Source organism: Marmota marmota, unplaced genomic scaffold, assembly GCF_001458135.2.
Source record: "Marmota marmota marmota unplaced genomic scaffold, marMar, whole genome shotgun sequence".
Classification (NCBI taxonomy): domain Eukaryota; kingdom Metazoa; phylum Chordata; class Mammalia; order Rodentia; family Sciuridae; genus Marmota; species Marmota marmota.
Genome location: NW_026000057.1, coordinates 31,698,462 through 31,715,034, shown reverse-complemented (window position 1 = coordinate 31,715,034; position 16,573 = coordinate 31,698,462). Strand labels below are relative to the sequence as shown.

Genomic DNA, 16,573 nt, shown 5'->3' with positions numbered 1-16,573 from the left:
TTTTTTTTTTTTTTTTTTTTTTTTTTTTTTTTTTTTCAGGGCCACACGACTTTAATGTAGTGCTTTTGTAGAAAAGACCAACTTTGGAAGTAATATTTTTGAAAGCCCTGGATGTCCCTGATTTCTGCTTGAACTGGACCGGGTTCCGAGAGTCTTGGCCACTTACACACCTCCATCTCCCACTGCACCAGGTTCGGTGCTCGCGGGTCGCCAAGAACGCAGAAGAGCAGGAAGCGCTCCCCTCCCTCCCCTCGTAGTCGCAGCTGTTGGGGTCCAGTACTCTGCGGATTTCCCCGCGTCGTGTCCCTGGGATCCGTGGAACTCGTGGTTTTCATGTTCTAGGTGAAACGCAGGGAGTGAGGTTTTGCTTTTTTTGTTCTTGTCCTTTTGCTCAACAGAGACATCGCTACTTCTTGTGAATTTTGAGGTTAATTTACTAAAACGATTAGTGGAGCCTGTGCTTCGAGTCTGGGACAGTGGCATAGCTTCGTGGGACAGGCTGCGCGAGGCAGGAGGGCCGTTGGATGTTGCGGTTCGCCGTTCCGCGGGGCGGTGGAAAGTGTCCCTTAGGAGATGGATTCTGCCCAGCGTGGCGACAACTGCTAACCCTGTGGGTTGAGCAACTGGAGTTGTCTGATCCGGAATGGTGCTGTTCTCCTTGCCATTCTGGATCGCTGAACGTCTGTCCGCTGTGGTACTCCGCCGCGGTGTCATCCCTCCAGATGCAGTGCTGCTGCTGGGGACAGCGGGGCTTTTCTTGGGTTCAGGGATATCTGCCTTGTTGGGATTACTTGTGTTCCCACGCATGGGACTGACTGGAGCAATTCCCTTTCCTCCCTCCGCACTGCCACCTGATTTCCAGGAGGGAATTCCATCTTCTTGGAGGTCACTATCTGCAGTGCTGCTCTGACTCCTCTTCGGATATGCCACAACTAAAGGAATAGCTGGTCCAGCATGGTCACTGCACCGTCTGGGCTCCTGGCTTGAAAAAACACTTTGTGGTGAGAAGACTGGCCGGTGCTGTGGCTGAGATCGCTGCTTGGCGGCACCTCTGAAGATTTTTCTCCCCAGCAAGTAGGTAGCTGTGATTTCATCATATTTCTTTTATACTGAGAGATTCTTGAATTTCTTCTTATGAATATCCCATTCCTACCATAATATCTATTCTCTTCTGGTCTGAGATGTCTAGTTCTGGTTCAACAAAGGGTTTAAGTTCATCCTGCTCACGCCTGCATTGATCCACCTGTCCTTCATGATTTGCTCTAGAGTGCCTTGGGTAATTGGGTTGAGCCCCACGACACGTTTGAGAAGGTTTTCACAGCCTGTGGACATGTAGAAAGGGATTCTGTATTTCCCTCGTAACATTCTCTAAGTTCCTTCAGATTTTGCCTTTCAAAGGGAAGCGACCTGCTGACCTGGGTGTACAGGATCAGGATAACTCCGAGACTCTGCACTTCGACTTCCGGCCCATCCGACTTCTCGCCCTGGGACATCTCTGGGACTGCATATGGAGGACCACCACAAAAGGTGTGTAGTTTACTGTCAAGAGTAAACTCATTGCTAAAACCAAAATCTGCTATTTTAATGTTCAAATACGCATCTAACAACAGATTTTCAGCTTTGAGGTCCCTGTGAATTATCTGCTTTTGGTGGCAGTCCTGTAATGCAGACACCATAAGTCTAGACTTAGCTCTTGTTTCTTCATTCTTCATTCTTCCATGTGCAACCAAATAGTCAATACTTCACCTCCACTTGCATACTCCATGATTAAGTAGAGTGTTTTTTTTTTTTTTTTTTTTTTTTTTTAGTTTCAATGACTTCAAACAACTTCACTATGTTTGGATGATTTAAAATCTTCATTATTCTTACTTCTCTGAAGAGCTTTTATAGACTTGTTGGATTGAACTGAGTTTTGTGAATTATTTTCATTGCAACCTCTCTGCCTGTAAGGATGTATCATGCCAATTTCAGTTTCGCAAAGTTCCCCTTGCCGATAGTTTTCAACAGTTGTTTCCGATGTGTGGCTGCTCATCTGCACAGGAAGCTATGAAGTTTCCACACTGCAGTCCAGAGTGCCCAGTTCTGGAGGTGACTTCTTGTTGCCCATCTCATATGAGGTGTGCGTGGTATGTGCAAGGTTCTTCATCATTAAGTATCTTCAATGACTTTTTATGACTTAACAGAAGAAAAAATAAACTCCTAAATCTACTCAATGAGCAAAGCTAATAAATGCCATGGGTAACACTGGCAGGCTTAGGATAAGTAAGGGTTAGGTAAGGGAAGGGGAGACAAGGAAAGAATTGGAGACACAGGGTTATAAAAAATAGCCTCAAATGCCTTCCACAACAAAAGATGCTTGCCTAGTTTAAAATTATCCTTCTGGGTAAGTCTAAGAGTAGAAGGCAAATGAGGAGTGCTTCTAGGTCTATTCATTCCCAAGATGTATATTCTAAAATCTGCTATGCAGTCAGTGCAGTCATAATGGTATTGACTGCCTAAAGAATGGTTTTTTACACTCATAAGTGGATCAAGGACCTAGGACCAGAGAGCCTTCCCCTACTAGGAAAAAAAAAAAAAAAGCAGGCCCCAATCTCCATTATGTCGTCCTAGAAAACAAACTTCTCAACAAGACTCCAAAGTGCCAAGAAGTAAAATCAAGAATCAACAAATGGGTTGGTATCAAACTAAAAAGCTTCCTTACAGCAGAGGAAACAATCAAGAACACGAAGAGAAAGCCTACAAAATGAGAAAAAATCTCCACGACTTTCACTAATCTTAGAGCACTAATCTCCAAGATTTACAAAGAACCCAAAAACTCAATACTAAAAGAACAAACAACCCAATCAACAAATGCACAAAGGAACTAAACAGACACTTCACAGAAGAAATACAATAGGTCAACATATATGTATACATACATATATATGTGTGTGTGTGTGTGTGTGTGTGTGTGTGTGTATTCTTGAAAGCAAGGCAACTTGAATNTATATATATATATATATACATATACATACAACTGGTGAAACTCCCAATCATGCACAACCACAAGAATGGGAAGCCACACTCCTTGTATGCATGACATGTCAAAATACACTCCACTGTCATGTATAACTGATTTATATAAAGATGAAAATAATCCTCAAACTAAAATCCATAAAATCTTCCCTGAATTCTCTGAGCCAATATAAACATGACTACTTCTAAGATCAACTTTATTTTTAAAGGCCCAAACAGCTTGATGATCTCTTTCATTCATGGTTGGCAAGGTGGTCCTTGTGAACATCTTACTGCACTTCAACTCTGCACCATGAGAGGCCCTGGGCAGCCAGTGAGCAGTAGCTAAGAACTGCCCGTTTCACAGCCCCGGTCTAGATGCCAGGCCTGCCCTGACTGTGCCCTGGCGGGTCCCAGGATTCATTCAACCCAGCCCATTGTGCTACAGAGTTCAGCTCCACAGCCTCCACACGGTGCCACTACCCTTATTTATTTTCATGTATCCCAAATATATAAAAATCAAAATGGAAAAAAAAATTTAAATGGGAAAAAAAACATGAACAAGCAATTCACAAAAGAGAAAATCTTTTTTGCTACAACTATATACACATGCTTATTTTCTCCGGTAATAGGAAAATGCAAATTAAAATAGCATGATAGCATTTTTAACTTAAAAAATAATACATAAAATATGTTTATGTTTATTTTGGAACTATATGTGTCTGTATGTGTATTAGAAACATATGAACCATATTTCACTAGGTAATTGCAGATTCTGTACCAAACTTTTTTGCAGAAAAGAGGGATGTGCCTATTATTTTTTAAAAACTTGTGCCATTATTTCTAATAAATCATTAGTAATAACTAACCTGTCTTTTGTGCAAGATTAGGATGCACAGAATAGTTGTGAATATACACTAATGTGGTGACATTGATTATGCTTTGAAATATGGTATTTCTATTAAATCTATGATAAAGTTCAAAGCAGAAAAATTATAATTATGCATTTCCTATGCCACAGAAAGCTCACCATTACTTGTACAATCATTGCTGAGATACTTTCAGATATAAGGAACTCAAGGGAATCCCATTCAGTCTTTGAACAGTTCAGGACTGGAAAGTTACTCCTTTTCCTGTTTTGTTGGGATGGATTTGCTTCATTTTTGAATTAATGTTTCCTCATTATTTTCTCCACTTGAATTTTGTCTCACCCTTAGAATCAGGTAAAACCTTCTTTCATCTGACACAAAAGTTTCTATAAATTAGAATAATCCAGTATAATAAAAGTTAATTCATGAGGTAGTAGGCTCCTACAGCTAGAAATATACAAGCAGAGGATGAATCATCATTTTTCACAATGTTATGGAAGATCATATTCACTAAATGACTTCCCAAGAAATGTCTAAGGTTATGTTTCACCAATTTTAAGAAATATCCAAAATTCCTTATAGTATTCCTAGGGAAAGCATATCCCATGAATGTGTTCCTCCTGTCCACCTTCTGCATTCACTTGGGCAGTTGAAGCTGAATGTTGCAACAATAGCAAGAGCCAATGGGGCAGGACAGAGGAGATCCCTGTTCCTGATGGTCAAAATGCCCTAAGCAATCAAAGACTTGATCACTGTTTATGTGTGTATTACAGAAAGCACTCTAAAACCAGGAACTGTGCTGTTCAATATAGAGCCACTAGCCATATATGGATTACTAAGACTTTGAAAGGTAGCTAATAAAAATTGAAATTTAACATATATGTAAAGTATATACTGCACATCAGACTTAAAACAAAAATGTAAAATATATCTAGTGAATCATTTTTACAATGATTACACATTGAAATACTAATATTTTGAATAGCTGGATTAAATAATATTTGTTATAAAACTAATTTCATGTTTCATTTCACTTGTTCACATCTATCCTGGAAAATTTTAAGTTGCATATGTGGCCCATGTTGCATTTCTATTGGCAGCACTGTCATAGAAACTAAGGTGGTTGATCACAGCCTGATGCTCTGTGAGATAAATACTGCTGACGGAAGTATTTTGTTTGTCCCCTGCAGTATTATTAAAAGGTAAACTTAGTTGCAGAATTTGAAAAATTATCAGTATTTTCATAAATGGAGATGTTTAAAAAGTTAATTTGACTTTTCTTAGAAATTCAGGAGATGGGGAATTTCTTGTGTTGCTTTGTTACCTGACACCATTGTCTGGAGGAACTGCTGAGGATTTTTAGCCCAGGCTTGCCCCTTCACCACAGTCCCCAGCATTCTCTATGGTTAGCCTTTACTACCTTCAACCTCGGGCTCTATGTAGATATGTTGCCTCTATAATAATCCTGGTAAGCTTTGGAATTTGCCCCCTTTCCTTTAAGATCTTTACTTTAGCATTCAATGTGGGGGTGGGGGGAGAGAATTGTTGCCATGTTTGGGGGATAGAAAAGGGAGATTTTAGTAACAGGTATTTAATGACTCAGGTATCACAAAGTAGAAATTTGTGCTTGCATGTGGCAAAAAACACAGGTAGGAAAAATAATTGTTGCCAATGACATCCATTCAATGAATGAATTAGATGAGGGTTCCCAGCCACTGGCTGAAACTGAGGATTATGTTCAAAACTCGTGTTACAATCCCACATCCTGAAATCAATAGGGAGCAGTCATGCCTGTGTATACTAGAATTCTACAGCAAGTGGTTTGTTGATTCTTCTTGAAGAGAAACCAAATGGCAGTCACCCAAGCCGGAGAAACAAAAGTCAAAGGGCTCTACAAATCAGAACAAACAAGGAAACCCCATGGAGGTGGTGCCTGGAACAAGAGAAGCCCTCATTACCCTTTGATAATCAGTTTACCATGAGGCCACCAGGGGAGACCTAGTATTCGAAAACATATTGGCATTTATGATTACCTATTTGTCAAGATGGTCTAAGAGCTGTCCTTTATATAGTGTCTCCTTCCCAGCATTTCAGTTTCTCCTTCATTACCAGTTGGCCATTTAGAGACCTGGTCATTCAAAAACGGCACAATCCTACATTGTTTCCTAGCTCAACACTCTTCCTGACAGGATTATTGAGGAAGCATTATGCAAATATATTGTTTACTAAAGCCATAAAACCATCTGGTCCTAGAGGTTCATTTTTTTTTTTTTTTGTATCTGACTTCTGGAAACCAGCATGGGTTTAACTTCCTCTGTCCTTCCTATTCTAACTGCCAAGCCACTGTTGACAAAACACAGGCACTTTAAGATTCTCGTTTTTGACTGAGTTTCTAATCCTGATTTTTGCTTTATTTAACTCTGTTCTATTTTCTCTAAGAGCACCTTATCTGCAACATTTACATATCCCAATTAATTTCCATATTTTTCCTGTAGGCTTCTTTTGAAACCCTTCTGAGTATTTCCAAATATAGTAAAATATTTATAAGTATATCTCAGCGATACAAAGGACATTTGTAGGAAATCATAAAAACAGCCTTGGTAATAAACCTGAGGGCATGGCCATAACAGTCAGATGGCAGCATCTAGCTTTCCAAAATCCATCTGTGTTCCTACTCATGTATCTATACGTTTGGGATAACAGATATCAAAAAACTAAGATTTTTTGTTTATGAGTAACTGGAAAAGTAGATTTAGTTTTCGAGATTACTGCACAAAGTTATGTTCTTTCATTCTCATTTTCTATGAGAATTTTGGACTTTTCAACTTGCCACTGTTCTGTAATGTATCACTATTCCTCCAAATCATTGCAATTTCTGAATTTGCTTTGGGAATGGAACTGTATTTCTGTCCTCAGATCTTTCCAACATGATCTCTGGCAGCTGATGGAAATCATTGTATGGAAGTGAATTATGCCTCTTATTAGGCTCTAAAAACCATAATTGAGGGCAGTTGTCAATTTGGAGAAGTGAGGCTATCCTCTGATCTTGTTATCTATCTACTGTGAACAACAGGCAAAAAGGAAGTTATCTTGTCCCAGTGATGTAGATAAGTCACACCTGCCACAATATTTATTTTCTATGACATATAAAATGCTACCAATGCCAGAGGGCTTTTCAAGATGATTGTAAACAATATTATGTTTACTATATTGTCCAAGTACTATTAAAACAGGTTGAACCTTCATGGTTCCCAGATAGTTGCAAAAAAAAAAAAAAAGAAAAAGTCAACCAGAGAACAAATTTTAATGGTTTTGAGATAATAAAGGACAGATCATTTGGAACATAAAATAAGCAAATGTTGTTTGATCACTGCTTTTTCATGGCTCCCCTTATTTGACCATTTGGTCATTTCAAATCCCTTATGCCTAATATTTCCTTAAATTGCACACCCTGTGCTCTGTACTATTACTACGCTTATTCTAAGAATTGCTTGTGAGAAATTAGGTATGAGAGCAATACAAAGAATATGTGAACTTTGGTTAATGTCAGAATCCTAGGAGTTGCCATCAGCTAAAAAAAGAACTGGTGGGAGGAGGATGTGGCTCCTTCTACTCAAAGGCTTATAGTACTTTCTGGTAGCCACATCCTGCCTGTGGCTAGATCAACCCAAGTACCACATCTTACTGTTTTCTTGAATGATAAAACATCATCTGATATTGAAGAAGGGTCCTCCCTGCCATAAATCAGTGTTTACATAGGTGAATAAACATTCAGGGCCATAGGAAACTTGGGGTATTGAAACTTCCTAAGCATTTCATATACATGAAAATGTTTGTGCCCAAGATGTTTTATTGAATATAAGGAAAATGTCATCTGCTGTGGTTTGCATCTGGAATGTCCTCAGAAAAGTTCTTCTATTGAAATTATGATCACTGCGGAGCAGAGTTCAGAGGTGAGACTCTTAGGCAAAATTTTGTGCTCTAATATCATTAGTGGATTAATCTATTTACTAGGTTAACTGATTGACAATTGAGTGAACTAGTGGATAGTAACTATACGCAAGTGGGGCTTGGCTAGAAGAGGTAAGCCATATACCCTTGGAATCTATTTGTCCTTGGCCTCTTCCTCTACCTCTGTTTCCTGGCTGCCATGAGCTGAGAAGTTTTCCTTGGCCAAGTCCTTCTGCCATGTTGTTCTGTTTTATCTTGGCCCCAGAGCAAAGGAGTCCATTAACCATGGACTGAAACCTCTGAAACAACAACCCAAATTAAACTTTTCCTCCTCTAAATTTTCTTTTCAGGTATTTTGGTCACAGTGATGAAAAGCTAATGTGCCATCATAGAAGAGAATTTGAAAAAGAACATAAATGTACAAATAAGTAATTCAAAATGACTCCCAGTGACTAGTATTTTTTTCCTGCTAGCATGTATTTATGTGTATTTGTATATATACATATGTAAGAATTATGTTAATCTTATAAATATATGCATGGGTATATTTATAAAATTGAAATCACATTATACAAAATTAGCATAGGATGATATTAATATATCAAGAATTTTATTCCTTAATTCACTTAGTAAGTTTTCTTTAAAAACACTCTGTGTAACATTTCATTACATCAATGTCTCTCAAACTTTAGCATGCATCAAAATTGCTTTGAAGGCTTTCTGAATGCTGGTGCTACAAACTTGTTCACTACATGATACAATCTCTTATAATTGGATATTTACATTGTTTCCTTTTATTAACTTTTTAAAATATTTTTTAGTTGTAGATGGACACAATACTTTTACTTATTTATTTTTTATTTATTTATTTTTATGTGGTGCTGAGGATTGAACCCAGTGCCTCACGTATGTAAGGCAATCACTCTGCCCCTGTGCCACAATCGTAGCCCATTTTTAGCATCATCTCTGACAATTCTTAAATTTACTGCCTTTTCCTTCTTCCTTCTTTCCTCCCTTCCTCCCTCTCTTTCTTTCCCATCCTTTCTCTTCTCTTTTTTCATCCCTTGTTCATTTATCATGTTTAATATGATGTGAAGTGAGTTCATTACCCAGCACAGTTATCAAATACCTATTCCTTACCTATTAAAACATGCACGAGCACATTTAAAAGTTAATTTGCAAGCTGCTAAATTTGATCTTGGTTGTATTTGTAGGAAATGTGAACTGATAAAAGATATAATTTTTACTAAAGCACAACAGGAAACACGTGTACGACCCGTAATGAGAAAACCAGAAATAAAGCCATGGTAATTGGTGTCCTCTAATTTCAACATGTGTCTTAGCTTCAGCTTGTATTTATAACCAGTTGTTTATAGGGTTTCCTTGATTTGGTCATTGTCTTAAAGGTAATCTTCTCACAGAGACAACAACATAAAAAGAAAGCTTTTATTTCTTTGGGGAAACACCTTGAGAGTTGAGCATGTTTCCTGGAGTTTGGAGCAAACGGGAACTCTATTTAAAAATCCCTCTGCATCACTGTACAAAGTATATATTTTTATTGTCTGGCCTGACTTCTTTAGTTGCCCTTGGTCTGACAAATGCCATACTTTCCTCAGTCTGTTATACTAAACCAACCCCACAACCCTAGAATATGTCAGAATTGCATTAAAAATTGCAACAGAAGTTAAAATAATCACTTTGCATTTGCTTTGATGAAGTCACATTTTGTTTACAAACACAAAAGTCCCTCTCATAAGTACTTGTCAGGAATTCTTTACTCTTACTTTATCTCCCTCCATAAAAATCATCTCAATTGTAATGCTAGCAGAAAAATATCACTGTATCATCTAATCTCTGAGGCAATGACATTTATTTTGCACTTTTCAGTTAGCTTGTACTGTCACTGTATCACTAGAACCCTGAGCCTCAATTGTTACAATGGTAAAACTGAGGAGAAATACCAGAGCTCCAGATTTGAAACCAATCTACTGGCCAATTTCAGGGCTCTGCTGAATGAATGGCAAAGTAATAAAGTATTTTTATAGCATATTTTTCCTAAGAACTCACATCTTAAGAATTTTGAAATGAGGAACACTGTTATTAACAGAAACACATGTATCATTCAAAGTCAATTAGATTTTTTAAATGTATTTAGCAGTTGTATCCAGAGAGTTGGCTTTGGAGTTTTGTTGTGTTTTCATTTCCAACAGTCTAGCACTGCGGAGATTTGTGAGGATTCCATTTAGGTTTTGGGAAATTATACCCCGACACTTCATTCCATACCTCTTGTCCACTTCTTTCATTTTTATGTCTTCATGCTTATGATTACAGCATACATGATATTTTTATTTTTTTCCTCACCCACATAGCTACTGTTACTGATCTGAATTAAAAGTGATAACTATACTAGCTCTGTGCTGTCACTGCCCCATTCTGGTTCCATAATGGGTACCACTAGTAAACCACATTTCTCTCTTTATATTTGCTATATCTTTCCACAACTCTTCTACAGGTAAGAAGATAACCAAACACTGAAAAAGTCATTCCTAGCTGGGTATGGTGGGTCTGTAATCCCAGAGACTCAGGAGGCTGAGGCAAGAGTATCTCGATTTTGAGGACAGCCTCATTAAGTCAGCAATACCCTAAACAACTTAGCAAAAGTCTGTTTCAAAATAAAATAAAAAGAGCCAAACAACTGGGGATGTAGCTCAGTGGGAAAGCACCCTGGGTTTAATCCCTGCTACAAAAAAATAAAAAATAAAAGGTGAGGGGAAGAAAAAGTCATTCTTGAGCCTAACTCCTAACTGTGGCAAATAATCTTGTGTATCATTACCTTCCATGTGGACAGAAGGAAGTAGCAATATCTGCACCAAGAGTGGAAGCTACGAAATAAGGGTTTAAGGAACCTAGGAGTCTCTTCAATCTGTTTCAGGTTACCAGCTGACACTAAAATAATGAAGATTTCAGGATCCCTGATTGTTGAAGTTACGAAGCTGCACATGAGTTATTCTAGATTAAATAAATCCCAAGTGTGGGGTTCTCCTTGTTATGTTCTGGAAAATTCAGACATAAAATGTAGACATCATTTTATGATGAATGACACAATATTTTCTATTCTTTCTGTGACTACATTAAATAATGACTGCATTGTATCTATTTAAGTATGACTTATAAAAAATCAGGCCTGTCTTGTAAATTATTTCTCCAAATAGAAGATACACATCTAAAATTAAAATTTAATAATGTCAGAATCCTAGGACACACACAATTTAAAACTATAAAACATGTTTGCTCTCTCCCTAAAGGTTTTGAAGTAATAAGAAATATGTGATCTATTACTAAAATATATACAGTCACTATTTTTTTTTCTACCATAAGAAATAAGACTGCAAAATAGAGAACATGGGCACACGGCAGCCACTCTCACACAGAATTCCTGGCACAGGTATTTCCACAGGGCTGGGACAGTGGACATAATTCAGCACCTTGGAGATCTGCAAGAACACCTGGATTCTTCTGCTTTGTTTGACTTTCTATAGTAGTTATCACTACTATTTTTCCAAGAGCTAAATTTGGGTTTATGATAGTTAAGAGGTTTGCATTTAGCTGAATAAAATATTAAGTGTATTTTTGGGAAATTTTTCATAAATATATCAGTGGTATTATCTAATTTCCTTTTTTTTCTTTCTCACACACCTAACTGTCATAATTGAGATCACAGTTGGCCAATATTTGACAGTGGGATTCTCCTCCCTCTATCTGGACCCATTGCAGCCATCACTAATGGATCACAGGATACTTCTCCATCAGCTTATCTTAGTAACAGGACTCTGAGCAGCCTTTGTCAATAAATTTAAATAGGGTTGAAAGATGAAACTTAATTAACTCCCCAAACTAGACTGAGGTCATGTGGTGAAATAGATGTTTTAAACCTGGCTATATAGCCAAATTACTTTAGTATATACAAATAATCCCTGGGTTTAAGCCAGACTTACCAAACTAGAATGTTCAGGTATGGGAGACTAGAATTTATATTTTAAACAATTTCAACAGGATGATAGCATGAAGCCAATCCTGCCCCTGTTCACAAATTGATTTGGGGGAAACATTAATAGAAGGACAAAAAGTGGGGATTGAATCCAGGGGTGCTTTACCACTGACCTACATCCAGAGTCTCTTTTATTATTTATTTTGAAGCAAGATCTCACTAATTTGCTGAGGTTGGCCTCAAACTTGCAATCCTTCTGCCTCAGCCTCCCAGTCACTGGTATTCATAGGCAGGTACCAACTTGCCAAGCTAAAAGGGGAAAAGATGAATTAATTTATTAAATATTTTCGAATCCCAGTTTACTAGTCTATACAAACAGTAGCACGATACTTCCCTCAGTAGGTTCTTTGACAGACAAAATGAAACCAGGTACTTGGATGCACTAAGGAATGGTGGTCCATACATGTCAATTCCCTTTGTTAAACTGCCTTTTAGCAATCTGACTTCACAGGAGATCATCAAGATGTGATTACCTCACTGAAGTCTTTATCCATCATCAAGGAAACAAGAAGGCACAGATCTCATTTTCCTACAGACTTTATACATCTGCATAACTCTGGATATTTTTAAAATCACCATTATTTGTATTATTTGAGATGACATGGTTGGTTCAACATGCACACTTGTGCACATCAAAGTATACCTTAAATTCACACTAGCTTCTGTCACTATGGGACATGAAGAAGTGATACATATCACAAATAAAGGAAGTTGGGTTGTCTCTACAGCATGTGGGTGAGTAAAAGCAAATATCACTCTCAGACAATGTTTCATCAATCTCCCTCCAGTCAATATCTTCACAATTGAGCAGCTCATCTGAGGAGGAGCAAAGCCATGATTTAATAGGAGATATGTGTGTGTTTGTGTGTGTACAGGTGTGCTAATTGAGAAGTCCTTGTGGTATCCCTAAAATCATACCAAATGTACTAGTTTGCTTTTATTGTTCTCCTAGAGAGTCAACATTTTACCTCAAAGATCTTGAAAGCATTGAAGTAAAAGCTGTACACCAAAATGGAGAAGAGAGGGTGACAAGAAAATGTGATGGAAAAGATGTTCAGAAGACACTATGATATAGGCCAAGTCAAGGTGACATGCTCTGTGCATATCCCTATGGCTTGGGGAGGAAAGTCTACAGGTGGATGAAGAATAGGTATGATCACAAACCTCATAAAGACTAAAACTATTGGAGGGGCAGTTTCTCTGAGGAAGAGCTGTTGAGCATATCTGAAAAGCATATGACCAGTGGCCTCAACACATGCCAGGCTAAAAATGAGTATTAATTACATCAAATGCAAACAAAGGCAATTTTTGTCCATTCTTTATGTTACATGTCTTCCAAAGAAAGATTCATTCTAGAAATCTAAACAGACCCAGTGAAGAGAGAGTCTCCAAACAATACCTAAATGAAAGCTGGCTCACAATGTGACATAATACCATTGTCAAAAGGCTCCATCTGCTTATTCTAAAACACTGAAATTATAATTATAATAAAATAGCATGTAAGTGGTGTTTAAAATTATATGCATGATGAACAACATAATTGGTCATTAGTCATTAAGGAAATGCAAATCAATCCTACCTCATACCTACTAGGACAGGTAAAATTTTAAATGATAAATAGTAAAAAGTGTCATTGACTTCTAGTTTCCAATTCAATAAGTAGCGAGAAATCCTTACTCCATCTGTTTGAGTTCATTTTCTGTTGCTATAATAAATACCCGAGACCAGGCAATTTATATACAAAATAAGTTTATTTTGCTTCTATTTCTGCACGGTGGATGGTCTGAGAGTACAGTGCTAACATTCATTCAGCATCTAGCGAGAGCCTTCTTGCTCTTGTATTACAATATGATGAGGGTATCTCATAGTGAGACAGAGGAAGTGAGCCCCAGAAGTTCCTATGTTAATGCAGATATGTTCAGAGGTGAAGGAGTTGGATTGTGAGAGAGATATCCTAATCAGTTCAGTCTAGTTTGAATGAACTGACTGGGTGGTAACTGTAGGCAGGTGAGGGAGGAGGTGGGCAAATGGAGAGTACTCCAGGAGGTCTCATCTTCCCAGTGCTCCCTGGCCCACTCTCTCTCTGCTTCCTGACTGCCATGAAGGGAGCAGAGAACATCCACAAGCCTTCGGCCATAATGACTTTGTTCATCTCAGTCTCAGAGCAACAGAGTCAGCCCACCATGGACTAAATTTCTGAACCACGAGCCAAAATAAACTTTTCCTCCTCTAAATTGTTCTTGTTGGGTATTTGGATCAGAACAATGCAAAAGCTGATGAACACAAGTGGATTATTCTATTCATAGTGGCAGAATTTTATGACCCAATCATCTTCCAACCAAAGGTCTTATTACTTCACACTGGGGACTCAGCTTCCACCATGTGAATTTGAGGAAAACACATTCAGACCATATCACCATTCTAACAAATGAGAAGCTTAACAATTGAACAATCAACAACTGTTCTAGGATCACAAAGGTTAACCTAAGTGCCATCATCCCAGATATGGGACACATATAAAATCTTAAATTGAGCAACATATCACTTATGGTAACTTTTGAAATAAATGTTATATTTTTAGAGTTCTAGTCTTTTGAGGAGAGCGATAGCAAAAAGATTAGAGCATTTGGAAAGATATATAAAGCATATATGTAAAGGATATATAAGATCTAGATAATGATTTCTGATCTATTTAATGCACCTATGACAATGTTATTGAAATATTTGCAGTATTAAAAATGTAGAACTTAATGGAACAATATATAACAGTCATTTTTCCCATGAATCACCAATAAAATAAAATTTAAAACATAATAACATTTTTATTAGTCTCCCAAAATGAAATATTTAAGTATAAATGGAGCAAAATATATATGATGTCTAAGAAGAGAACTACACAACTCAGATAAATTATATCAAAGAAAAACTAAATAAATGGAGAGATATTCCATGCTCAAGGATAAGAAGACTCAATATTACACAAGCTCAGTTCTTCTCAAATTGACCTATAGCCTCAATAGAATACAAATCAAAATCTCAGCAAGTTATTTTATGAATATTGATAAACTTATTCTAAAGTATGGAGTAGAAAAGACCCAGAATAACTACTCACTGTTGAAGAAGAAAAAATCAGATTGACAGATACTAACCAATTCCAAGACTTAGTATATGCTATAGTATCAACAGCATAGTGTTGTTAAAATAGAAAAATCAGTAGGGCAGAAAAGATATACGTAAATACAGTCACTTGATATTTCACAAAAGAGCAAAGGCAATATGATGAGTAAAGATTGTCTTCACAAAAAAAATTGTGCTGGAGAAATTGAATATCCATATGCAAGAAAATAAATCTAGACACAGCCCTTATACCCTTCAAAAATTAACTCAAAATAGATCAGAGATCTGTATGTAAAATGCAAATCTATGAAATTCCTAGAAGTCAACACAGGGTAAAACCCAGATCACCTTGGGTACGGTGATAACTTTTACATACAACACCAAAAGCATGAATCAAGAAGTAGTATCAATTAGATTAGGTCCAAGACCAACTAGCACACCCACAGTGGAGCCCAGGCCTAGCACACCTCCATTTTGGGACACTGCAGCCATCTCCATAGTCCTGCCCATGCAGTAGCCTCCACTTTGGGACAACAGATAGGGCCTGGAGGCAGATGCATCTCGAAACAGTCAGCCCAAACTTTCAGGCCCATCTCTGAAAATTGTTGCATCCATTTTGGGACACACTGCAACCTTGAGTTACCTCTTCTATTGTCACCTTTAGTTGCAATATCATCTATCATGGGACACCAGCTAGTGACAGGAAGCCAAATATCAAGGTAGGGTACAAGTAATCTGCAGGGACACTACAAGATTATATGGTATAAAATCTGTAAAACCTCAGATCTGCACTGCAAGAAAGGAAGATATATAGACAACATGAAAAAATAAGGGAAGAAAGTACCCCAAAAAAACTAAGTTACTACAATAATAGAATCCATATATAGCCCAGTTGATAAAATGTTGTAGGAGTTCAGAATGTACATAATTAAAATGATCTATGAATTAAAGAATGACCTAAGTGAGCAAATACAAACAAATATTGATAACTCCAACAGAGAGATAAAGGAGCAAATATAGGCAGAAAAAGATTACTTCAAGAAAGAGAGATTCTGAAAAAAAAAATCAGAAATTCTTGAAATGAAGGAAACAGTAAATGAAATAAAAAATACAATAGAAAGTATCACCAACAAACTAGATTACTTGGAAGACATAGACCATCAGATAATGAAGACAAAATATACAATCTTGAAAATAAAGTTGACCACACAGTGAAGATGGTAAGAAACCATGAACAGAACATTCAAGAATTATGGGATAGCATTAAAAAACCAAATATAAGATTTATTGGGATAGGGGAATGCACAGAGACTCAAACCAAAGGAATGAACAATCTCTTCAATGAGATATCTGAAAATTTCCCATACATGAAGAATGAATTGGAAAATCAAATACAAGAGGCTTACCGGACACCAAATGTACAAAATTACAATAGATCTACACTAAGGGACATTATAATGAAAATGCCTAGCATACAGAATAAGAATAGAATACTAAAGGCTGCAAGAGAGAGGAATCAAATCATATGTAAGGGGAGACCAATTTGGATCTCAGCAGATTTTTTCAAGCCAGACCCTCAAAGCCAGTAGATCCT

General features: G+C 37.3%; 1 pseudogene; it reads right to left on the bottom strand.

The window, feature by feature from the left end:
- LOC107141156 overlaps positions 1-2,017 on the bottom strand; it is a 97,348-nt pseudogene extending 95,331 nt beyond the window's left edge.
- Positions 2,018-16,573: the final 14,556 nt, after the last annotated feature.